Here is a 26,691-nt window from a genome sequence, read left to right as displayed (position 1 = left end):
GAGTAAGGGCAAAGTGGACACACCCTCACGTACTCCTCTGGTAACTCAGTCTGACCATAGCTACTTTGGAGATTTACTGCCAAGCTCTGTAGCTGATCAACACAAGAAAACTATTCTACAAATTTCAAACACTTTTATGAACCTAAAAAGAAAATCAACTCTGGCATCATTAAGACGTTAAGACAGGATGTCTATCCTGATCCAAAGCAGCTACGCACTCCCTTACTTTGGTCATCATTAATACCGTGAGATTTACTTCAAATAAATCTGACAACGGACTGCAAATACACTGTGTAATTTTCATCAGGATGTGAAGATAAGCTTCACCTCTGGAGTTTAATGACAAATATTAGTATTTTAAGAATCTCTTGGGCCAGCCCTGGTAGCCTAGTGGTTAAGTTCAGTGTGCTCTGCTTCAGCAACCCAGTTTGGTTCTCAGGCACGGACCTACACCACTCGTCTGCCAGTGGCCATGCTGTGACGGCAGTTAACATACAAAAAGAGGAAGACTGGCAATAGACATTAGTTCACAGTGAATCTTCCTCAGCAAAAAAAAAAAAGAATTTCTCCCACATACATTTCGTCATACATGTAACATATATGTCTGTCACAACAGGCTTGAAGCCCCAATCACTCTTTCCTTGAAGAACTTAAGAAACTACTCATGGCGGACACTGTAGGATCACCTCAGTAACACGAGCCCACCAAAGAGATAACAGGAAGAGCAGCAGACATTAGATTTCTTTCACTTGCTCTCAGGGCTTTAGGGCGACTGTACCTCAAGAGTTAATCCCTCTAGATGTGTAAAACATGATGTCTCACATTGCTCCCTGCCTGCAGGAATCAACAGAATTAGTTCTAGAAAAGGCTCAGAAAGAAATCTGGATTTTCCCGAGCAAAGTTAAACTGTCATCACTCAGTGTCCCTTCACAAGGAGGACTCTTTCTCTGTATGAATAGCAGCAACAGTCCTACTTGTGCGGAGCAATGATATATTTTCATCTTGTAACTGATAATGTTTCCTCCTTTCATTTGGCTACAGGGAAACTCGGGGTTAGATTTGCAGGCTAGCTTTAATATAACTGGCAGAGCCTTACAGAAGGCATTTCTAGATTTTAACACTCCTCTGGTTTCATCTGTTCGATCCATATGCCATTTTTGTTCTGGTTTCTTTGTCTTTATTAATATGTTTCTTTAAGAAATCAATAAGTACGTAAGCATCGTTAATTGTGTATGCGATTGCCCCTAAATGTTCACCACCTGTGAGGATGTTCTCCAGCATGACCCTGAGTCTGTAATTTATATCTTCAAGTACACATTCCTTACACAAGAAAGCCCACTGCTGGCCTGCTGACAATCCCCAGGGGTGACATCCTCTGGCCTTAACAGGGAGGGTAGTGTTGTCTTCTTCTGAGTGGTAATTAAACCTAGCTTCATTGTTTCCTAAGAAAATCCTTGTTTTCTCCAATAGGAGCATTGAAAAATGGGGGTTAGGGAAGTAAAATAACTAAACTAAAAGCACAGAAATATAAAAAGTACTCAATGCTATGATCTCTGCCATGGAATCCATCTCATGAAAAAGCCAGCTAGACCTCTACAATAAAGGAAGACAGAGCAGATGGCAAAGTCTCTGTGTCCCAGTTCTCTTTGAAATTTTATCGGATGAGGAACAGCCATACTAATAGTTTCTAAATAGCCAATCATCTCTGCATAACTTTCAGTGTCCCAACTATATGATCAGCCCCAGGACAGCAGCAAAGCAGTTTCCCATCTCACATCCCGGTCTGTAGCAGCGAGGCAAGCTTAGCGGGCTGAGGACGAACTTTAGCTTTCGACAGAAATAACACACAGAGTCTGGTAACCTCTCATAATCAACTCAGGATGAGGCATTTTAGAAGAAATTCCTATAACAATAACTTTTAGTTACATTAGAAAAAGACAGCATTGAAGTCTCCACACTCTACTTTGAAAGTAGCATGGGAAGCTGCCCAGCAGCCACACTTTACTGCAAAAAAATAGATAAATATTCTTAATTATTTTGCAATCATGATTGAGGGAGTAATATCCCCTGGCCCATTTGCAGAAGAGCCTGCTAGAGCCTAAGAAGCCAGCAGGTTTTCCAAGCCTGTTTAATGCCCAAACCTGAAAACTAGAAGGGAATTCAATGATTTTTGCATTTGATCATAAACTTTCCCATAAGCCACGTATATTCATGTTTAAGCTTCCATATATATTGAAACAAAAAAATACTGGCAATAAAATACAGAGAATCAATTGGGCATTTTCTCCAAATTGGAAATATTTGATTTATATTATCTCTGTAGGCTTTTAGAATTGCCTAAGAGAAATAACTCTAGCTGACGCAGAGATTTAGGGGGGAAAATGTTTTGGCACATTAACTTTCATTATGTCAGATAAAATTAATCCAAGTATATATTAGAAGAAAATCTGAGAACCGGCCACATCTTCTCCTTCAAGACTGTCAATACACCATTAGCCACCTACATCCACATAAAATTCACTGTAATCCATTTCAATTTACAGAAATATTTCCATTTGGATATGAAGTGGCTTTCATTATTGTTTCAACATTGCACACTGAATCCCACGCTGCATCTAAGATATTTCTTGTGCTATTATGATTTTGGTCAAAATCATTCAACATAGTCTAAAGTGATGCTGAAAGTATGAAATCCAAGATACCCACCTGAAAAACATCCTAGATCTCAGCATAACCCTTCCTCCTAAGACAAATTCTAACTTCCAGAAATGTCTTTACCTATCCAGACACGGGTGTCATTATCAGGACATTGCTTCCAAAACTGTATTTCCTACATAAACTATTCACAGGCCTTTTATTTATTACAGTTCTTTTTTTTTTTCTTTTGCTGACCAGAACAATAAATTCCTTAAAAAGAAGAATCCTGCCGCATATTTATTAGACATTATTTTAAAATTTAAGAACAGATACTCTATTTCTATTATATTGAAAAAATAAATTTCCTACCGTCCCTTTACTTCTCCATAGTCTATCACTTTTATTTCTCATAAGTTTGCCAATTTTTCATACTTTATCCCTGTTCTGCTATCCGTCTTTCCCTGTCATTATACAAATTTATATAAATGTTGTGATTCTCTCCTGTTGGTAGCTGCTCTGCAGTGCTGCTTGAGAAAGGGCATAAATAAGAGCAAAGCCAACGGAGAGTACAGCTGAGAAGAGTAAGCTATTACTCAGTAACCCACAGAGAAGGGAAATGAAACAAGGAATACCCAGAGCCCGTGGAGTCACCAGAACATTTAATTCAATTCAGCATGTATTTGTCGAGGTCTGCAGTGAAGCAGGCAATGCGCTAGGTAGACAGTAAGCTATATCGATGGGGTGGGCCATGTGGACCAAAGTTCTCACTCTGCAAGAAGTTATTAATTGGTGGTCTGTAAAGAGCTATTAATTCATGACTAAGAGAGTTGTTTCTTCTTATTCCTATTCTTCTGTTTTAATTCACCAAGATTCATTATGAGTCCCTTTATTTCAGTACAATACCTGAAAACGGGGCTGTGTTAAAAACCCACCTGCAGGTCATTTCCTGCAGTCTTCCCATCCCCCATCTCAAGCCCACACTCCACACCCCGCATACATTCCATTACTACCTCATTTCATCTATTTCCTCCCCAACAATGTGAGGTGATTTCTTCCTACAAAGGCGGAAGATCAGAATCAATTCCGACACAAGTGCCTGCTCACTGAAAAGTACACACAGAGCAGATCTCTAGCCCCTCAGGTGTAACTCACCTGGACCAAGAAGAAACTACAGCAAGTAGTTTAGCCAACAGCAGGCCTGGAGGTGGTCCCAACACTACAAAGCATGCCGGAGGAAACTTTCTTTGAAAATTGGGTAAGAATGAAAAAAAAGGTGCTGATTAGGAAATGGAAATGTTGGAAACTACCCATATTCACCTTCTCAGCTGGAATAACTCTTGGTAGTCTAGTATAGAAAGAATGCTGACATCCAAACCCATGAGGTCACTGTGAGAACGGGTGTGTGACAAAGGCACAGACTTTGTTCTAAAATTTTCTGATGGAGCATTGTCAGAATTAAATAAAAGGAACCTAATTTGCCATTTCTGTTATGCATGAGACTTCATCAGATTGGGATGCATGAGAAAAGGTGGTGAAACCTGACCAGGCTTACAACAGCTTTTTCAAAGGTCAGACCATCACCAAAGGATGGTAAAGCCTTGGAGGGGGACATGCCTTCGCACTCTATCTACTATCTAGCGGCTCAGTGACTATTCTTACTTCTAAGTGCTTATCAGGGATTCCTCATTCCTCACAAATACCCAACACAGATAAAAATTCCTCCTTGATGATAAACATTTTAACTTATAGCCCCATTTAGCAAAGCTCCGGGCCCTAGCAAATGACCCAAATAACAACCCTTTGTTGATCTGGATTCCAAATAATGAATGAAGAATGAAAAAAGAATCAAGACAATAAAAAGCCCATTAAAGCAATGTTTTCTCACTGATAAAAGGGGTTCCACTGTTGAGACATAGAAGTCTGTTTAGAGGCAGGGTTTATCAACAAGCGCAAACCGTCCATACCCAGGGCTGCTGCTACAGAATAAACTCACTAACCTTCTTTTTCTGTTCCTTCAGCTGTCTGTCTAGTGAATAAAAGTAATGTTTCAGTTCAGGCTTTTATGTTTGATTTGCAAGTAAACTACCACCAACAAAAATAAACCATTCCCCACTGCAATGTTACAATATTAACACACCCTTTGTAGTTTTAATAGAGCAATTTTAATGTAATAACAATGCCTTGAGTCATCTACCTACTCAGCAAGGAACTACTGAATTGCTATAATTTCTATTCAGGACACTTTCCTCATTCTTATCTGCCCAATCTCAGTACTATTATCCTTGAGTTATTAATTCTCCAATGGCTCTTTCTTGTGTTGATCGTCTCAAGTAACAAGGTTAGAGCCAGGTTAGTAAAAAGTGAAAATGAGAACTTAGATTCCCCATGGCCCACCTAATGGTTTCTAAACTCTGACAGTGGAAGGTTATGGCTTCCTTTCTTGCCTGACATCCATCAGCACATCTACCTTGGAATCCATATGCCCATGCAGTGTAAAAACCAGATCCCTGAGTCCTCTTCATCATGCCTTCATCACGACCTTATCATGACTATCAATGCAACGAAGAAACAGAACTTCTTATTTTAGACTTCTTTACACTTGATAAAAAAGATAAACAGTCACGTCAAATAGAGTGTTCATTTGGCATCCCAATAGCCATGAGCGATTTGCTGGAGACCTGGTACATTTCCTTAAATACCCCAGTCCGTCCTCCTCTTCTAAAAAAAAACAAGTGGCATTATGCTTCAACGGTAAGCAGGTAAGAGATTTATTAGAGCTATCAAAATAACTCAAGAAGATGTATTTTATTTACTTCAGAGGGAAAATGGTGTTTGCGGATTTCTGAACGACCATGCATGCATTTGTTTAATAGGTGCATACAGCATACTAAGTGGAAGTGGCAGAGCACAGAATGTGACCCAAGGGGAAAGTTTTGTTTAGCTTAGAAAGAAAATCTTACCTGAGAGATTTTCTGAGTTTTTCATATTAAATGTTACCAAATGTATTTGTAGTCATTCAATTATGAGAAATACCATTTAGGTACCTATTTAATTTTTTCCCACCAATTTTAGACACGTAAAATGTTATAGCTACAGTTAGTTCCACATGAAAGACTCAATTCCAAAGAGAAATGGGGGTGAGGGGTACGGCGCAAAGGAGGTAGAAACCAGCTTAATCTCACGAACGCACCCAAATTTAGACAACGGCCTCTACAAGTTTCCTTACTCATTCACACACAAGCAGCTGGCCCATTAAAGCACAATGTGACAGAGAGAGGCTCAAGTCCTTCCTGAATCCTCTAAAGGAGCAATCAGGAAAACAGGCTGAATACATTTCTGCAAACTCACAAGGTCATCTTCAGGCTGTGTAGAGACAAGCAGTGGTAACCAAGCTGAATTTCCCTCATCATTCGGATTCTCTAGGCCACTTAACAAATAATCTGCCACAAACTCTAACACAAATGTTATTTTCCAAAGAACAACACTTGATCACAAATATCAGTGTTTCTTTTCCTTCTCTTCCAAGGACATTACTCCCCCATCCTCATTCTAATCCCACCTTTGTTACTGACAACATACAAGGTCCAAAGAAGATCCCCCAAAAGTCATTACTACACGGTCTAACCAAGTAGTAGAAAACCAACAGGAATCTCATATGCATTTCATTTCTGGATATACTCATTTTATTTCCTTCCTAATCACAAGAGTTTATTTGATTCTATTTGGTTCATGTTTAACTTAAACATTATGATACGCCAAACAGTGAAAAATCAAAACCCTTGAAAGGGATTTTATCTTCATGTAGAGCATCATAAAACTTCCTCTTGAGATTATACAAGGAGAAAGTATTTTTCTTGACATTTGAACCTAAAGCAAACTTGGTAGAGACTCAAATATAATGCAAATAGAAGGAAGATATAAGGTGGCTTCTGTATTATAAAAACTATCCTCTTAGGACCTGGAAAAGCAGACATATATCTACAGATCAGGAGATGACTGGGGATTCACCATCTTCACTTTTACACTAACCTTTTTGTTTTGGTTTGAAAAGTTTTTTTGCCACATACATTCCCTTGAGAGAGTAAGTATAATGGCCCCCAGAGAGGGGCTGCGTAGCTAGCTTTAGGGGCTTCAGTCAGCTCTAAAGCTGAAGACGCACTAATCTAAAGAGGAATGTGCTGGTGGACAGAGATTCCAAGTAGCTATGCCATAATTCCTACATGACTTTGGGAAGTCACAATTCCTGAGTAGGCCAGGTTCCCTAGCAACCAAATGCTCATTTGAATGCTCCTTCCCACCCTACCCCCTCCATCCCGTGTTCTCTCCTGAAAACACTAGTGGAAAGAAGGGAAAGTAGGAATGGGAGAATTTTGAAGATGAATGTGACGTAACCTCAAAGCATCATCATAATTATTAATGCTGGGTCTGATGATAACATGCTAAATGACAACTCAGATAAAAGGCCAGGGAATAAGTTTCCTTTGCTGATATCACAATTTGGGATACCTAAGGTAACCCTTGAAGAATCAAGGAAAAAAAAGATTTTAAAATTTGGACACGTTGAAGAAACAGATACCTATAATCTTAAAGCCAGAAGGGAAAATGGGCTGCAAAGGTTTCTCACAGGCATAGCCAAGAGAGGTTTTGGGGTTCAGACTAACCTTGAGGATAGGAAACTAGGGAAGGCTTCAAATCGGAAAATAAACAGAAACCCTGGCAGGTCTTTCCATTGCCCAATCAAATTCTTTAAGGCCATCACCTCTATGAAAGAACAAATCACACAGAGGGGTAGAGAGCAACTGTTTAATGCTACTCATGAGAAGCAAACCTCAAACCGATATTAAAAATTCACACAGACATTGTGAAGAACTGCCACAACACATTCAAAGATTTCCTTCTCTGAACATCTGTTGCCAATCCTCCTCTTTTTTTGCTCGAGGAAGATTAGCCCTGCACTAACATCTGTGCCAATCTTCCTCTACTCTTATGTGTGTCACCACCACAGCGTGGCTGATGAGTGGTGTAGGTCCATGTCCAGGATCCAAACCTGGGAACCTGAGCTGCTGAAGCATAGCATGCCAAACTTAACCACTAGGCTACAGGGCCAGCCCCTCCTTCTCTGAATTTTAAGGGTAGAAATACTAACTTTCAAGGATAGGCTTCCATTGAGCAAAGGGATAAATTAGCACCTGAAGTTCTTTTTAAAAAGACACTCTGGAATAGAAATTGGGAACATGGCATTCAGAATCAGACAAACCTTCACAAAAATCCTATCATGTATTTCCTGTGTTGACTTTTTGACACCCTGTATTTCCTGTGTGGCTTAACCTTTCTGAGCATCAGTTTATTCATCAGTAACACGGAGACCATAATCTAATTCTTCATGGGACTGTTAGCTAGATTCAATGAGTTAATGTACATGCTACATCTGGCATATAGCACATGCTTAATAAATGTTTGCTATTTATGATGTTGTCTCTTCAAAAATCTTCACTCTCTGAAAAAAGTTTAAAATTGGCCATGATGATATTTTGCATAAATGGTACGAAAAAAAATTACTTATGAGTCCAAGGACTCATGACTCTCTTTACAATTCTGGTGATGCAACAGTTACTCTTGTGTGTACACCACACAAGAAGATATTTCCTGCTGACTGACCCAGACACGAAAAGTAAATCTCTGTCTTCAATCATTCATGAACCAATTAAAAAGACATTGTCACCAAAGAAGAAATGAAGAGAGCCAAGTCCTTCACATCTAACAGAAGTTTTTCTCAAGCATAAATTTAATTCTCTGCGTTTTGGGTTGCCTCTTCCTGAGTCTGGATTTTTGAGGCTGTTGTTTTGCTGCTCTTTTGTTATGAAACAATCACACAGCACACATGCAAATCAGTGTACAAAATCAAAATTAAAGTCTATGTACCTACCTACAGAACATTACAAGTACCTCTGAAATCCCCTGTACAGGCCCTTCCTAATCACACCCTACCTGTCACCCCCCAGAAGTAAACACTATCCCCCTGCATTTTATGTCAACGTTCCCTACATGTTTATAGTCTTTCTACGTATGAATTAATCCTTAAACAATGTGTTGCTTCAGTTTAACTTTTTGTGAATTTTACATAAATGGAATTACATAGTATTACTCTTCTGTCACGCTTTTCCACTCAACACTATGCTTGTGAGATCCATCCCTGGTGATACACACAGCTTTAGGTTACTCTCACTACTGTTTATTATCAATGGACCACAGTTTCTTTATTCAATATACTGTTGATAGACATACAGGTGGTTTCCAGTGTTTGGCTATTAGGAATAGCACTGCTATGAGCATTCTTGCACATGTGTAGGAGTTCCTCTAAGGCAGTGCTTCCCAACCTTTTCCACAGCCCAGCTTATACAGAAAATGATAATATTAGAATGGCAACCTGAAGCTGTTAGACAACACTGCTTCCACTCCAGGCTTGCGATCTGCTCTGCCACCCTGAAGACTAAATGCATCAGGGGACCATCTTACAAGGTATTCCAAACTTCTTTCCAAAATCATTATACCAATTTATACCGTCACCAGCACCATAGGCATATTCCCTCTGCTCCATATCCTTGCCCAACGCTTGATGTTGACAGACATTTACCAACTTGGTAGGTATGAAATGCTTTTAACCATGGTTTTAATGTTAAAACATATATCCTCTATGATTAAAACAGTAGGGTACTGGAACATGAAGGAACAGACCAATAGAACAGAATAAAAAATGCAGAAATATACCAAATTAATTACTTATGGAAATTAAGTACATAATAACGGGCGCATTTCAAATCATTGGGGAAAAGACGGACTTTTTAATAGTGGTTTGTGATATCCAGATAGCCATGTGGAAAAAAGAAAAAAAATGGATACATTCCCCATACCATACACCAAAATAAATTCCAAATGGGTCACAGATTTCAATGTGTTTTTTTTTTTAAAGAAGAGACAATTTAGATTTTTTATTTTTTTTTTCCTGTTTCTCCCCAAAGCCCCCTGGTACATAGTTGTATATTCTTTGCTGTGGGTCCTTCCAGCTGTGGCATGTGGGACCCTGCCTCAGTGTGGCTTCATGAGCAGTGTCATATCCGTGCCCAGGACTCGAACCAACGAAACACTGGGCCGCCTGCAGCAAAGCGCGCGAACTCAACCACTCGGCCACAGGGCCAGCGCCCACAGATTTCAACGTTAATAATAAAACCACACAAGTACTAAAAGAAAGAAAATATGAGTGACTATCTCTATAACTGTGCAGTCCAAAATAGCAGTCATTATCTGCAGTGGCTACTAAGCACTTGAAATGTGGCTAATGTGACTGAGGAACTGGATTTGCAATTTTAATTCATGTTAATTGAAATTGAAAAACTGATACTTAACTCAGTTATTGGGAAACTTTTATGTATACTTGGAACAACTTGGTTACGTGAATTTACTTTTTCAACTGTAAATTTTATGAAGTCTAAATACAGATCAAATATTTACAATGAAAATGTAGTGACCAAATTGAGATGTGCTATAGTATAAAACTTTACACATCAGTTCTTGAAAATTTAGCATAAAAAATGTAAAATATCTCATTAATAATTTTAAAATATTGATTACTTATTGAAATTATAATATTTCTGACATATTGGATTAAATAAAATACATTATAAAATTAACTTCATCTGTTTCTTTGTACTTTTTTTACACGTGGCTACCAAAATTTACACATGTGGTTCATATTATGTTTCTATTGGATGGGGCTGCTCCACAATCTAGAAGAAAAGTTTTTCCACATCATGTTTCAAAACCAAGAGGCAATTAAGAAAATAACTGATAAAACTGACTATATCAAAGAAAAAAATTTACATGAAAAAAATCATAAAGAAAAAAGACAAATGAACTGGGGAAAAAATGGTCAAAAATCAAGAATAATATCTCTAATATATAATATTCCTAATATATACGAAGCTTCATAAAATAAAGGGAAAAAAGACTTAAAACCCTGTAACAATGGGCAAAAAATATGAAGAGTAATTCACAAAAAAAGAAATGCAGAGGCCGGCTCCGTGGCCGAGTGGTTAAGTTCGCGCGCTCCGCTGCGGCGGCCCAGGGTTCGGATCCTGGGCGCGGACACGGCGCCGCTCGTCAAGCCACGTTGAGGCCGCGTCCCACATCCCACAAGTAGAAGGACCTGCAACTAGGATATACAACTGTGTATGGGTGGGGTTTGGGAATAAAGCAGGAAAAAAAAAAAAAGATTGGCAACAGTTGTTAGCCCAGGTGCCAATCTTTAAAAAAAAAAAAGAAAAAGAAAGAAATGCAAACAGCTCCTAAACATATGAAAAGGAACTCAAGCTAGCTCATAATAATAGAGATGCAAATTAAAATTGCACTAGAGTATCATTTCTCACCATTTAAATGGCAAAGACTCAAAGGTTTTTTACAACCTATCTCCTGGTGAGACTGGGGGGATAAAAGGCACTCTCAGGCTCTGCTGGTGGGAATGAAAAAGTCATATAGCACCCACAGAAAGGACTTCAGTAATATCTAGCAAAACTGCAAATGCATTCATCCTTTGACCCAGGAATCCCACTTCTTCGAATCTATCTCCGATATAAACTAGCAAGAACACAAACATAAATATTCACAAGGCTGTTCACTGCGGCACTGTTCATTCAGCCGTCCATCTAGTGAAGGAAAAATAACGCTTCAGTTAGGCTTTATGTTTGATTTGCAAATAAACCCCCACCAACAAAAATGAATCATTCTCACCATAACATAAGAGCAAAAGACTGGAAACAACCATACATCCAAATGAATAAAGTTTGGTATACACAATGGCGTCTCTGCAGTTGTAAAATGCAATGAGAAATCTTTATATATGGCTCCAGAGCGATCTCTGAAATAGTTTAGTGCAAAAAGCAAGGGACAGAACTAGAATATGCTACCTTTTTTCTAAGAGGGAAGAAATGAAGATATGTTTGCTTATGTTAAGTAGAAACAACATGCATAAATGCACATATATACATATATGTCATAAATACATATGTGTACATACATATGTATATATCCACATCTCAGTAGCTAGATATACATACATGCATGTTTTCCTAACTCTGTCCACTTGAACACAACTAAAAACAACAACCAGCCCAGAGGCAATGAGAACCCCTAAACACCTGGACTGTGGTCTCTAAATACCATTTACCACTAAAAAGATCTGGGGCAGGAGAAATCCTAGGTAAGTCTGAAATAATTTGTTATACCAGAAAGTAAAGACATCATCAAAGACCACTCTAGTCACGTCAAAAGGACTCAACGGAAAGAGTCTCCCACAGGCCAAAGAGAATTTGAGCTTCAAAAGAAATAACTGCAAGGGATTCAAACACACAAATTGTGTTAAAATCCATGAGTTCATAACGATACTTAAAAAAAATAGAAAAAAACCTCGTCGGTCTTTTTGGGAAGATGCTAGAAAATCAACTCCTTATTCTGAAGATTATTTAAAATGCAATAAAAGTGAGCATTAATTTTCCCATATAAACTATACCCTGAGGCAACCAAATAACTGATGGGGTTCACTTCTTCTTGATAGAAAAACTCCAGCTGACAGATGCAGAAGGGGTGACAGAAGATCATCATCTTACAACTCTTACTGAAAGAACAGATCTAAGCAACGACCATCAGTGGTTTTCAAGGGCTTGGGGAAACGTTCTAATGGAAAGACGAGGCTGACAATACCTCAACTCACTGATCAGTCTTAACCTCACCAAAGAAAAAACAAGAAGGCATGTGGACCTCCTGATGTGGTTTAATGGGGAGTACCTAACACTTTCTCTGATGTACTCTTGCCAAGAAATACAGGAAATAGAAGAATTTAGTGAAGAACACCAAGAAACAAGGTGCAATGAACCAACTACAGATTGCAGGGAATCCTATAGGACAAATGCCTGTTTCTTCAACAAATAAACTGCTAGGGAAGAAAAAGAAGAAGGAACATTGAGGAAGGTAGCCTATAAATAAAGACAGATGCATCTCTCAGGTGTGAAAATTGTCTGAATCCTGAAGATAACAAATTAATCACTAAAAAAATATTATGGGCCAATGAGGAAAATTTGCTTTCTGATTGGATATTTGATATTATGGAATTATTGTTAAAATTTTTTAGGCATGATAATGATATTGTGGTGACGTTACAAGAAAAAAAGTCCTTACTATCTAGAAATAGAATCTAGTATGTACAGACAAGATGACATAATGTCTGTGATTTGCTTCAAAAAGAGCCAGTAGGAGAGGGGAAGGGAATGTGTGTGCGTGGCAGGAAGGGAGGGGTGGGGTATGGAGAAAACAGAATTGGCCAGGAGTTGATCATTAAAACTCTGACTTTAGAGTTGGAGAGCCTGGATGTCCGTTTCAGCACCATCACTTATTGGCTATGAGACCTTGGTCAAGGTCCTGAAGACCCTCAGCCTCAGTTCTTCCTTATCTATAAAATAGAGGTAATAGGAGTAGGTTTTTCATAGGGTTGTTGTAAGCATTAAAGCATTAAAGCAGACAATGCATTTAATGTACTTAGCACAGTACCCAGGCACAGAGTAAGATGTTTGCTTTTATTATACTACTGTCAATTACTACTATTGTTATTCAAGATCACGAAGCTAGAGTTAGGAGGTAGTGGAACTGGGATAGAATCTGCTGAATCGAAAGCCCATGTTCTTTCCAACAACCCTACGATGCCACCCCCATCTCTACCCTGAGTCTCTCGGCGGGGACTGAGAACAAGCAACAATCACACTCTGCAATAAGAGTCTATTTATACCACAAACCTTTAATGACACTGCTACTCAGCCTGGCTTCTGGAATCAGCAATCCTTTATTACAGTGGTACAATGTTACAACTTAATGTGCTCTTACTATTGATGGCTCCTTATCCGGTGGAATGTAAATACTCGGGTATTTTAACACTCTTATAAATCAATATGCACACTCATGACTTCACAATGATCAAACATTGTGCTATTTCGTCATGCTCCCAAAACATGGCTTCAGATTTTTACTACATTGGGTACTGGCCTAAATTATATAAGGCAAACCTCAGAAGCCCAACATATAAAAGTAAAGTGATAAAACATCAAACTTTGCATTCAGCACAAGCTAATATAATACAACAATGCTCAATACTCATATTTTGATACCTCCCGTAAGGTAAATATTTCTACCTCTATTCAATAATAGAATTATAAACTCTTGAGAAAACCTCTTCAATACTGTTTCACTTCTCTGTGCACAATTCCGACCACATGTGGACTCTGTTTTCCCCCTGACACCACACTTGCCCGGTTCTCCCACCTCTGTGAGAGCCTGCACACTTTTCAGTCTCTTTCACTATCCTTTTCCATCCACAGCCCTTAAAGGTTGGTGTTCCCTGGAACTCACTGTTCAGTTTTCTTCTTCTACTCACTTTCCCTGCACAATCTCAGGTCATACTACATAGCTTCAACTACCACATTTACAAAAATTCTCCTTCATTCATTCATTTATTCATTTGTTCATTCATTCAACAAATATGTGCTGGACCCCAATTGTGTGGTAGGTGTCCTGGGGATACAAGAAGATCAACAACAGATATAATCTTGCCCTGATTCGGGTGGGGTGGGGGAAGGATGGGGGGGGGGGGCGTTGTTCAGTATTCCAAGAGTCACAAAGACAGACAAATGTGCAATTATAAAAGTGCTAAGTGCATGCACGCAAGGTGCACGGAGCAATGAGAAGACAGAATAGAGGCCTCTGACCTCATCAAGGTGGTGAGGGAACGATTCCCTAAGAAAATGATGACTGAACTGAGATCAAACCCATAATTCTGTCCTAAACCTCTCTTCTGAATTCTAGCCCAAAATTTCAGTATATCTCCATCCAAAAGAATGTAAGCACCTAAAACTCAACATACTCCAAACTGAGTTAATTATCTTTCCTCCCAATGCCTGGATTCCCCATCTCAGAGAAAGTATGATCCAACCAGAAATTTTACTCTACACCCTTCATCGCTCTCGATTCCCAATTTGTCACTGACTCCTACCAATTTTGCTTCCTAAATTCCTCTCCTATTTGTCCCTTTCCTCCATTTTCAGGCATCAGTTCCCATCATTTCTTACAGGGTTAGTGCCAGAGTTCATTGGCTCTGAGTCCAGTCTCTGTCCCCCTCCAGTTTCCTGTTCACACTCAGGAAGGAAATACCTATCGTGCAAATTATGTCTCTCCTGATTACAATCTTTCAGTGCCTCTCATTGCTTCCATTGTGGGCACAAAGTCTAAACTCTACTCAGAAGCCTTGCATAGCTCATCAGTCTCATCTCCACTGTGCCCCATCCCGCGTGGAAACTCCAGCCACGATGACCCATGTTCACTAGTCTCCACATTGTGCATCTTCTGCCTGAAATACCCTACTCCATCTTCCGTCTGCCCCCAAACTCCTTTATTCCCAAAAGCCAATCTATGAACTAGTCTCTGAATCCATAGTAAAATGAGAAAAATAAAGCTAGCAAACCAATGTGAGTCCCCCAATATTTTTGGAAATGTAAACAAGACCCTGGAGGACTCTTGTATAGCATTCGAGGGTCATCCCAAATACCCCCTCCTCTGTGGTGCCTTCTGTGACTTCTCTATGTTGAGGAACCATGTAATTTATTGTCCAAACTGGGAGACTTGAGGGCAAAGAGGTTGCTATTAATAACTGTGTTGGATAACGGGCATAGACCAGGACTGTCCCAGAGAAACCAGGGTGCTTGGTCAGCCAACTTCTAGACACAATTAGCTGCCTTCTTCCCCCAACTCCCAAAGCACCTCTGTCTACTCACCACATATCCTGTGTTTCCATGTCAATTCCCACGCTTGTCTGAGAATTCCACAAAGGCTGGGCCAGCCCTTTTTATCTGTATCTCCAGCATCTCTCCAGTGCCAGGCACAGAGATGACACAAAGTGTCATCAACAAGAGTAAATGTTTGTTTAATAAATTATCTGAGTATGAAAGATTAGAAGTCTTAACCTTGGCCACCAAAGGAATTAAAAAATTCCCAACATCTTTTCTTATTCCAGATTATACTTTTCCATCCGGTTAAAGAGAGTTTTAAATGGGAGCAAGGTCTTCACAGAGAAAAATTCTAAGCCTCAGACCAATGACTAGCTGTCAATCAACCAACAGCTACTTATTTAGCATAATATACTCTTAAGGCCCAGTGGCATGATAGAAGAGCTTGTAATTTGGTAGACTGACAAAAAATACATAAATGAAAATCAAAACTGATAATGAAATAAAATAAGTAAACATCAAATAAGTGTTACAGGAGTTCATGGAAGGCAAGAGAGAAACCATCCTATGGTCAGAAAAGGGGCTCCCTAGAGGAGGTAGGATTTGAACTGAGACTTGAGAAACGGCTTGGACCTCAAGAGGAGCAGGAGAAGGGAGGAGATGCCAAGGCGGGGTTGGGGTGGGTGTTGCAGAGGTCACCAAGGGTAAGCAGATTTGTTTTGAGAGCTGTATCTAGACTGTCATGGATTCCTGGCACAGAAACCAGAACATCTGAATTTTCAGCAAATATTAAGCAACTCAAAGAGGTTTCCAGAGTCGAACCTCGTTCATCAAAATAGCGACAGTATCTGCCTGAGATAAATAAGGAGATGTATGTTGCTTAGTCCTCTACAATCTTTTCATTGTAAAAATTGTTATAAAATTATCTTAGGAAAATTGCTTTTGGCAGAACTTTTGGGGAGAACTGCTGAAGCCATCCCCTGGCACATATCAACTATCTGTGTCTTTGGAAAGTTCTCTGTAAACCACAGCCTGTCAGCCTGCAGCATCTCCTTACTCTACACCTGGCCTTTCAATCTTCGCATGAAAGAAATCGTAGTGTTACTATAGCGGCCCCACCGCACTGTGAACAACCACGTGGAGATCTCCTTGTCCACTGTGGGGTTCGGGGAGAAGCTTTTAGGAGTGGCTGCAGTACACACTGCATCTCTTGGGTTGTTGAATGCGTCTCATCTCTACCACCTGTATCAGTAATGATGGGTATGAAAAATTTCCCCACACTGCTGCAAAGACTACGTCTCAATCCCCTTTCACTATCCCACTTGGGCAGGGAAAACCACAAGTCACCAAGTGAGGTGGAATATGTCCTAACATATGGTTTAACAATGAACTGAAAATACTGCAATATCTACTGTACTCAAAACATAGATCCATCAAAGAAAGAGAATCCTTACTTTCAAACCATTCTCCCTGCTCTGCTTTAAAACACCTTCTTCCAGAAGCCCTGAAGCACTCCAGATATTGCATAACTACTGTTGGATCTACAGTTTTATAAAAAGACCAATCCACGTTTGCACGTAATGAGTGGAGAGGATATGTTTTTGCAGTGGTAGTCTTTAGTTTAACATTTTTTCTCCCACTGACTCTACTGACGGGGCCGACATAGATGATAAACTCTAGGGGAAACCAACAATGTTAGGTCTTGGCTAAAGAGTCTTTGCTTGGCATAAACATGTCCTGTGAGCTTATAAAATTTTCATGCAGCACAACAAAACCACAACAAATGAGAAAAAATTTGGTTCAAGCTACAGTAGTATTTATTTAACCAATATTTATTTAAACAAAGGAGGAAAAAAATAAGGTAAGGAGGGTGAAATTAAATAAACCATTCTACTTCTGTGATTAGTAAGTAGATTTAGTGCACAGTAAAGCCTTTCAATGGTGCTCTTATGAAAATCTCTGAAATGCTTTCCAAGATTTGTTGTGCAAATATTTAAAAATAACAATAATCGAGATAGTTCCTTTATCTATTGTCCCACATAGGACATAACAGCTAAGTGAAATGAAGATGCTAAGTAGCTATTATTAAATGGCTTGAGAGCCTTAAAAAGTCAAAAATAGAGTGGCATCAAAAGTGAAAACAAAGGCAGAAAGATCCCTGAACTTGGGGCTGCTCTAATTCCATTTTTCGACAAGGTACAAAGCACGTGGACTTCAACTCATGAACGCTATAAACACATGTGCTGCGATGGCCTGAGCTTGTGAAACAGGCAGAGGCAGGTATGTGCCGAAGATCTGAAGGCTTGATGGAGAGGAGTGGGTGGGAGTAATAAGGGAGGTGCAGGGCAAAGTAGGGCGAGGAAGAGGGGCCCTGAGGGCAGAAGGGCGCTTGGCGGGAAGCGGGAAGTCTACACTTGAGCAGAGAGCTGGGAGGAGGCAGAGGGAAAGCAGGCCTGGAGATACGGTTAAATTACTGGAAAAGATCATTCTGACACATAAAACCCAAGACTTGCAGGCAAAGGTAAGGTGGTGGGATAAAAAGCAGGAGGATCTATGGATGAAAATCAGTGGGATGGAAAAGCTCCAGAAAGGGTAAGAAGGTGAAAGGGACATTTGGCAGAGGAGTAAGGCCAAAGGCAGGCCAAAGGGAGAGGACAGACGTAGGCGCAGAGCACAGGATGCTGGCAGCCTGGGGGAGCTCCCTGCACCAGACAGGTCTCCACTTTGCTTGTTTTAAGTCATTTAGAGGGGCAGCAGTGAATATTGATTACTGCCTCCCTTGGGAAAATCCAGTGAACCAAGAGGTGGGCTACCTGAGCATCCACAGGTCCTCTGCCCCACTCCTTGATCCAGGAATATTCTGGGAGAGATCTCCGCAAGGAAAACCCTCAGTGCTATGGCTGCAGCACAATGGCAAGTAAGACAGGGTACGCGAAAGGCCTTTGAAAGCCAGAAAACACCCTACAAATATAAAGCAATGTTCACTGAACCCCTTGGACAAAAAAGATAAAGACCATAGTCAACAATCACAAGTGAAGAAATATTTGTCAAATGTGGATATTATATATATTCCAAATCAAGATGCCCTAACTAGAAATTGCAGTAATTTGAGAGGACATTACCCTTGGTATGTTTGCTTTCCTGTCCAATATTTTTCAACACTTAAAAATCCTACCTGAGGCATAATGTGGAGCTCTTAATAAACTATCATACTGATTTATTAAAATAGATGTCCACATCTAATGTATTTCCAAGGAGGTTTTTTGACACATGACAGATCTAACTAATTAGGTTAATTCCATTCAATTCAATCACTCATTCAGTGCCTTCCAAGTGCAAGGTAGCGTGTGGCTGCTGTGCGGATTGCAGACATGAACCAAACAGCCTGCCTTCCAGTAGCTTGCTCAATTAATCTTCTCAGTTTCCATTTCAGATGAGGAAGCTGCATCTCCTTTCTTAAGTGTAGAGGGAAAGCAATCCTTACATTATGTGACTAGCCTACAACCCAGGAAATACATTTTCCAGGAACACATCTAATAAAAAAAAAAGGAAAGGAACTTCTTAATACCTGGTGACTGCAGACACTGTTGTGGGTTCATTTCCATGTTCATCCTGGCCCAGTTTCTACCCAACCACTCCTGTCATAATTGCATAACCACAGCACGTCAAGTTGTTTCTTGTTGCAACTGTAACTTGTAAAATTCAACTTCAGAGCTGAGATAGTCAAGTTAAATAATTACCTACGTTAAAAATACATATATATATAATTTACATGCCACTTCAGATAAGCTCTTGAAATATGATCTCTGAAAGTCACAACTGTCACCGATTTTTAAAATACGGTTTCAGTGTTGCAATTCTCCCTGTGCACAGGCCCTACCCCTGTCTTCTCAGTTTCCCAAGCAGTATTTTATACTGGTCTATAGCACTCTGCTTTTCATGTTTTAACGAGAACCTAATTAATCACAACTTTTACTTCTCCCATGCTATGGGACTTCTTCAATTCCAAAGAACTGCAAAATGGCCAAAAATGCACTTGTTTGTGCCCCCTGTGGCTCCAAGTTGTACTGATATGTTCCAGTGAAGCTAATGATACTTAGCACACTTAGGACCCTCTGTGAACGAGGCTCCTGCCCTCTCCTGCCCTAACAGGAAGCACGATGACACTCCCTCTCCCTGCCTGGAGTGTCTCCTTCTCTCACAGAAAACATCCAGAAGGAAGCTGCAAAGAGCCTGGAGCAAACCAGGATGCAACATTCAAGGCTTGCCTGGTCAAAAATACAACACAGCGCTGAGGCACCATCAGCCTGGAAAGGATACTCAAAAAGGAGCAAACCACTTGCCTCCTTGGTAGGTTTTTGAATCAGTCACAGCAAACAGTACCAATGAATGAACAAGCTCTTGATTTATACATTGTGATTCTTCAAGAAGCTCAAACCCCTTCAGACAGCGGCCTAGTAATTCCCAGAAATCCAAGTTAGATGATAAAGTCAGATGGGGGGGGGGGGGCGAGGGGGTAAAGGATAAATTACTAGCCAAGAAAACAAAATTACCAGTTCTCTCAACCAGTGAAACTGAGTCAGTGCTGCAGAGAGAAACCTGGACCTCAAGGTCCTTCTAGGATGAACTTTTAACATCGGATATGAGACCTCCCTACCAACCAAGGCCCTTCTTCTTGGGAAATATGCCCAAATGGAGATCAGCTTGACAAGAGAAGCACTCCACTCCTCCTCGGGCATCCGGTCATCCTATTGCTGAGTTCACTCATCTTTGCTGCTCTTCCTAGTAGCCCTCTGGAGCCGTTCTCTGAACGGAGTTTGCACAGCAGGAAACACTTGGGGAGGTTCCATTTTAATGCTGCATTTTGATGGGTGAAGTGCTAGTTTCAGCACTGGTTTATGCAGACAAAAGCACTCAGCTGTCCTATCACTAGCACTTCCTACTTCAAAAGGAGCAAAACAAACATAGGTGATCAAGTCTAAATTAATTTCCACGCCAGTTCTTTTGCATTTCCAAACCATCAACAAAGAACATGTTCTATTGATCCTACAATCCAGATCCAGGAGGAAGAAAAAGGAGGAAAAACCTCAAATTGAGCATCTTGGACTTCTCCCTCCAAGAGAGCTAAAGTAACCCAGGCCCACTCCACCCACGATTTCTTCTACCCTCGTATATTCCAATCCTACCAAACCAAAAGGTTACTCTCATTAGGTGGAAGGTGATCCCACCCCCTGGAGTAGGGAACATCTGTCTGTGTACCGAACCTGTCACTTCCCCAAACAGTCCACACTGTCTCCTTAAAAACAAAAAAAGTACTACATGGAATGCATGGTGTGTCACCCCCCCCCCCCCAAATGTCTGAGTCAGAGCTTGTGTGTGTGTCTTTACCGAGGTTTGGGTGACCAGGGTGTATCACTTTCAGAGTTGCTCCAATAGCTGAACTTATGGCTGTCTTCCAGCCACGGGCAACATAAGCACTATCTATTTTAAAACAATTTTCCTAACCCCCATGCGATGGAAGAGACCTCATACATAGGTCATTAACTTCCTACTGGAAACAAAACACTTCTATTTCAAACTGTGCTTGTCATCTCCCAGGACTAATGCGTGTTTATGTGTATATATTTCTATCTTTGACCATGCAACTCTTTTAGCCAAAAAAGCCACCCCAAATTTTATCAACGTTCCTGAGCCAATTCAGAGCTTTAGAAGAGGAATGAATGGGCGATGAGAGCCCTTAAGCCCAGGGACTTCTCTCACACAAACAGTTTAAGTCAAAGGAAAAAAAAATTCCTCCGTAGAGCAGACCAAAGGCAGCCTCGGCGGCCGCACTTCACGAACTGCCTGCAGAGGGGAGTGAAATCTTTTCCTTGTGCAATAACCAAGCACCCTCTGGCTGCCTCGCGTGGGCACGAATAATAAATACATCGAGGTGGGCAAACAGATGCACCGAGACAAGCCACCCCACAAAGGTCAAAACTTCAGAAATCCCGGGGATCACAGCAGCCACACAAACATCAATCAGTCGGAGCGGGAGAAAGGACTCGGAGACTTAGCAAAGGATTCTGAATTTTGTTTTTTCTTTCAAGCTCTGGCTTGCAAATTACGGCGGCTACAGGCAAAGCCAGAGAGGAGCAGGAAGGCTTGAGGGCGGCGGGGGGTGCGGGTGGGAAGGGAGGGGTGTCTAACACCAGCCACCCAGGCCTCGATGTGACGAAAGTCGTCAGCAGCCCCAACCGCATCCCAGCCCCTCCGCCCCAGCAAGCAGACGCCCCCTGGAGCTCCCCCCACCCCAGCTTCCGTCCCCTGCAGCCTCACCGGCCCCGCACCAGCAGCAGCCCCGGCAGCGCCACAACCGCGGCTCCCATCCCTTCCGCGCGGCAGACACCCCGCAGGCCTCCCTCCCAGCCCACCCGGGCCAGCCGGGAGAGCCGAGCCGGGCGGGCTGCGCCGCCAACTCCCCCCGCCCCGGGGCTGCCGATGGCCCCCGCTTACCTTGGGCGCTCGCGGGGGGGCTGAAGGTGGCAAGCCTCCCGCCCCCCGCCCCTTTCTTCCTCGCCTTTTTCTTCCTCCCTCCTCCTCCTCTTCCTCCACCTCCCCACCGCGTGCCGGGGTCTCCCTCTCCTCCCCGCTGCTCGGAGTAGAAGCCGAGAAGCCCGGAGCCGGGCCGGCGTGCGTGCGTGCGGGAGGCGGCGGCGCGCGGCCAGCTCGCCAGTAACTGAGCGCGGCGCGCAGCTCCAACTAAAGTGTGAAAGAAGCGGCGGCCGCGGCGGCCGCGGCACGGAACGGCCCCCCGGGAGTGGGCAGGGAGCGAGCGGGAGCTGGCGGGGAGCGAGCGAGGGAGGGGGCCGGGAAGGAGGGAAGGAGGCGGGAGGGAGGGGACCTCCTTGCCCAGTCACTCACTCGAGGGGCGGGGGCAGCCAGACACTCCCCTACCGCCGGTCCCTCCCCGCGCCCGGCTCCCGCGCGCGTCCTGCTCCCCTCCCCCGGGGAGGGGCCTGCCGAGGCCGCAGGGGCGCCGCGCACCAGGCTGGAAGGGAGCGAGGGAACGGGCGATCGGGCGAGCGAGGCTGCCGGGGCTGCCGGGAGGGAAGGACGGCGAGGATAGGCGTGTGTGTGTGTGTGTGTGTGTGTGTGTGTGTGTGTGCGCGCGCGCGCGCTCACCCCTTGCCGGAGGGCCAGCGGGAGGCGGGACCCCGGCGGGAAAGCTGCGATCTGGGCCTGTCACCCGGGGGGTGGCGTGGGAGCAGCGGGGCAGCTCCGAGGCCAGGAGGGCCCAGCTCTGCGGGAGACCCAGGCCAGCCCTTGGCCTAGCCGCGGGGCTGCGCCTGCTGGAAACAGACCGAGGGAAGGCCGGGCATCCTGGGCGCGCCGCACGGCCCCTCCTCGCCCCTCCCTGGACTGGCGGGCTCAGTCCGGCGGCCCGGGCCCCGCCACCAAACCTCCTCCGCCCTGCCCTGGAGCCCCGGCGCCTGCAAGATGAATGAAGCACCCGCGAATCGGCAGAGCTGCACTGGGGGGAGAGACGGACGCGCCGCTATCTGCGACTTGGCGCCCTGAGCCCCCTCCCCGCCCTGCCCGGCCTCTCGGGACTAAAGGGCGGAGGCTGCGCCTGCTGGGCGCGGCCGCGATGTTTTGGGGTCCGGGAAGAGCGCCATCCGCCACTTGATCTGTTCAGGTTTTTGTGGACCCTCACAAGAGGTTAGCCAATTTCCCACCCTCTGGGCGAAGGTATTTTTCTCCCAACATATTGGGTGTTTCGTGTGCGCACTGAATTGATCTTTCAATATTGATAGCGGTTGGACGTCTTTTGTGCGGCTTCCCCGCGCTTCGCTGCTCCTGCATTGCCCCAGACACGAGGAATGTCAGGCCTCCAGAGAGGGGACACCCGAGAAAACAATAGGGGCCAAAGATCCTCTCGGGGTCCCGCGGGTTACACACAAACCGAATCGTTTCTCACTGTCGGCCAAGATGAAGTTGGCAAATGGAAAAGGATACGTCCGAGCTGTGACAGTGATGAGACACTTAATTGAAAAGCAAATTCATAATTTAATGAAATGAATTAATAACTACCCATAATGGCTAGGAAGAAGGCGTTTTTGAAAAAATGGTTTTCCACTGCTTTCCCTTTTTCCATTTGAAAGGCTGGTATTACATTGTTTTTGAAACTCACTTGAATTCTATGTTTTAAATTATCCGTATTGGGGTTTATTTGTGTCTTTGGAACCAGAACTGTTTGTAGCCCAGCCTCCTGAAGAGAAGTGGCTAGAAGGGAGGGGAGGCAAATTAGGATTCCAGTCAGGCGCTGCCAGCCACCATTTCTGTTACCTCTGCGACTTGTTGGGTTTCTTTCAGCCTTCCTTTCCTCATATATAAAGTGGGATTGATCATAATAGCTCCTATCTCATAGGCTTGTTGGGAAAGAAGGAGGAAAATGAAATAAGGTGGCAATGCGTGTAAAACACTTTGCATAATGTCTGACAAGTGGTAAGAACTCGGTGAATATGAGCTTTTATTTCAGATATATAGTTTGACTCCAAATTTGGGAGACTGCTTTTCCATTACATTCCTTCTTAAAGTCGCGGGGGTGAGAGGAGGGGGGAGGATCGGTTGGCTGGGTTTATCCAAATGTAGTCAACCCTTCTTTGGGGTTTTGAGGCCATGCCTGAAAACTTCTAGGGTAAAATGAAAGAAGTATATAACTAAGATGTGTGTGTGTTTATTTACACATCTATGCCTGTATATAGACATGATCCTATATAAAAAGATCCTTGAGGACAACTAGCTTTTGTCTTTCCCCACCTCTCTCCTTCCCTCATCTACATAGACCACCCTGAAGAGCCCAAGCTCTATGAATGTTGACCTGTGTTGTACTCTCTCCCTTCAGGGCTCAGAACAGTGACTGGCAGTGTGGATTTCTTGAGGGCACGGCAATGTGAGTCTCTTTTGACTTGGGATCCTCAGAGCTAACAGAAAGCCACAGAGCAGGCACTTCATACATGTAAATGAAAGAACATCCATACTATGCACTTTTAAAGCAAGTTTTTAGTTATTCAAAGGAATACATGTTCACTATGGAAATTTAGAAATTTGAGAACTTCAGCTAAGTATGAAGAAAATAAAAATTGTCGTAATCCTACCATCCAGAGAAGCACTCAATAAGTGCTTCAAGTGTATCCATTTTCTCTTCATTTATTTTATTATTCAGTCAGCAAACATTTATTAAGTACCTAGTTAGGGACCAGACGACTTCCCAGGATGGAGAACAAGTTGCATCTTGTTGGTAAGTGTTGTTTGTTTCTCAGTAGAAACTACTTAGAAGCAACATTTTATATGGTGAGGTTCTCAGGAGAATCTACAAAAAGTTCATGAAAGGAATCCTGTAATTAAACGATAGTGCTCACCAGAAATGATCTAGGGTTTGTAGGACTTGAAGCACTTACAATTTGGGGAGCCATCTTCAAGATAAGGAAGACAAAAGCACAAAACCCCATTGCTCACGGGGCTCATGGAACTTAAGCCCCTTAGGCTTCTCAGTGATCCCTCTTGGTGCTGGAATTTCTGTAGAAGTTAACTCCTTTGATAAACATTGTTTTGTTTTGTTTTGTTTTTTGGTGAGGAAGATTGGCCCCGAGCTAACATTTGTTGCCAATCTTCCTCCTTTTGCTTGAGAAAGATTGTCCCTGAGCCAATCTGTGCCAATCTTCCTGTATTTTGTATGTGGGTCGCTGCCACAGCATAGCTTGATGAGCAGTCTGCAGGTCCACACCCAGGATCTGAACCCACGAACCCCAGGCTGCTGAAGCAGAGCCTGCGGACTTAACCACTATGCCACTTGGGCGGCCCTTGATAAACATTATTTTAATATGAAAACTCATTCCTCATTTTACCTGGAATTCCTGAGACACCTCTCCTCCCTCCCCACCAAATCTGGAAGAGATGGAAGTAGAGACTCCCACCATCACAGACACACACACACACACACGTATCCCTTCTCAGGTAATGAAACCATCACCTCTTTGCCCCTTTGCTCCACCAGAATCTCTGAATCCCATATCTTCAAACACTCTAAATATAATTTTCAAAAAAATACATCTTTTTTGCTCAGAAAGTTAAATTTTCATCTTCAAAAGCATTACTATCATAATTAATTTTATTTCATTCCTAGAGCTTTAACTTGTAAATACTTGGCTCTATGGAACCACTCATAATACATAAGTTTGAAATTTTTGTTTCTTATTTTTCTTTTAAGTAGTGTGTTATAGATTGAATGTTTGTAACCCCCCAAATTCATATGTTGATGCCCTAACCCCCGATGCCAATGGTATTAGGAGCTGGGGCCTTTGGGAGATTAAATCATGAGGATGGGGTCCTCATAAGGAGATTAGTGCCCTTCGAAGAAGAGACCAGAGAACTCTCCTGTACTCCCGTCTCCACACAGCCATCTGCAGGCCAGGAAAGGGCTCCACCAAGCCCCTGACCATGCTGGCACCCTCATCTCGGACTTGAGCCTCCAGAACTGTGAGAAATAAGTATCTGTTGGTTAGGGCACCTAGTCTGTGGTATTTTGTTATAGCAGCAGAGCTGACTAACACATATAAGTGCCTTTACGATTGACTATAAAAAAGAAACCAAGGAAAACGCAGGTTCATTGCAAAAAAGATAGTAAAAGCTATACACTGTTTCCTATAATATCTCATGGAAATCTAAACGAACTCATTATATGTGATTTATTTTAAAAGTTTCCAATCAGGATAGTTTTTCTGAATAATCAAGTTAAAATAGCTTTGGCAGAATTATTCAAAAATGAGTGATCCTAAAATAAGTACTACTCTGAAATGTGCTTTCTTTGTATTTGCTCCATGCAATAACTGCTAACAGTGATGGTCTGCTGTGCATTAAGCATGGCATTATGTAATTTGTAATGTATGTGAACTCACTCACTTCGTCTTCCCAACAATACCATCAGAGAGACTACTATTCTCATCATTCCCGTGCAGATGTGGAAATGGAAGCACCAAGGGGTGAAGTCATTACTGTGAGGCCAAGTGGTGGAGCCAAGGTTGATTCTCACTAGTCAGATGCCAGAGCCCACGCCCTCAGCTGTTAGGAAAGATGTTTTCTCTTCAATCTCCTCCACTTTTCTGCCTCAATTTTTCTCATCCTTCAAGGCCAGGCTCAAACGCTATTAAAGGGAGTCCTATCTGAGCAACCCCAGCCTGAGTTTCTGAACTTT

The 26,691-nt window shown here is 42.5% G+C and overlaps 1 protein-coding gene across 1 annotated transcript in view; it reads right to left on the bottom strand.

The window, feature by feature from the left end:
* The window catches only part of C13H1orf21 (chromosome 13 C1orf21 homolog), a 208,443-nt gene extending 186,213 nt beyond the window's left edge, over positions 1–22,230 (bottom strand). The window contains exon 1 of the mRNA XM_046681528.1: positions 21,951–22,230. The gene's annotated coding sequence lies outside the window, so the exon portion shown is untranslated. The remainder of the gene's footprint in view (positions 1–21,950) is intronic.
* Between the last annotated feature and the right edge of the window lie 4,461 nt (positions 22,231–26,691).

Source organism: Equus quagga, chromosome 13, assembly GCF_021613505.1.
Source record: "Equus quagga isolate Etosha38 chromosome 13, UCLA_HA_Equagga_1.0, whole genome shotgun sequence".
In the NCBI taxonomy this organism is placed as follows: domain Eukaryota; kingdom Metazoa; phylum Chordata; class Mammalia; order Perissodactyla; family Equidae; genus Equus; species Equus quagga.
The sequence above is the reverse complement of the archived record's forward strand: the minus strand, read 5'-3'. Positions and strand labels throughout refer to the sequence as shown.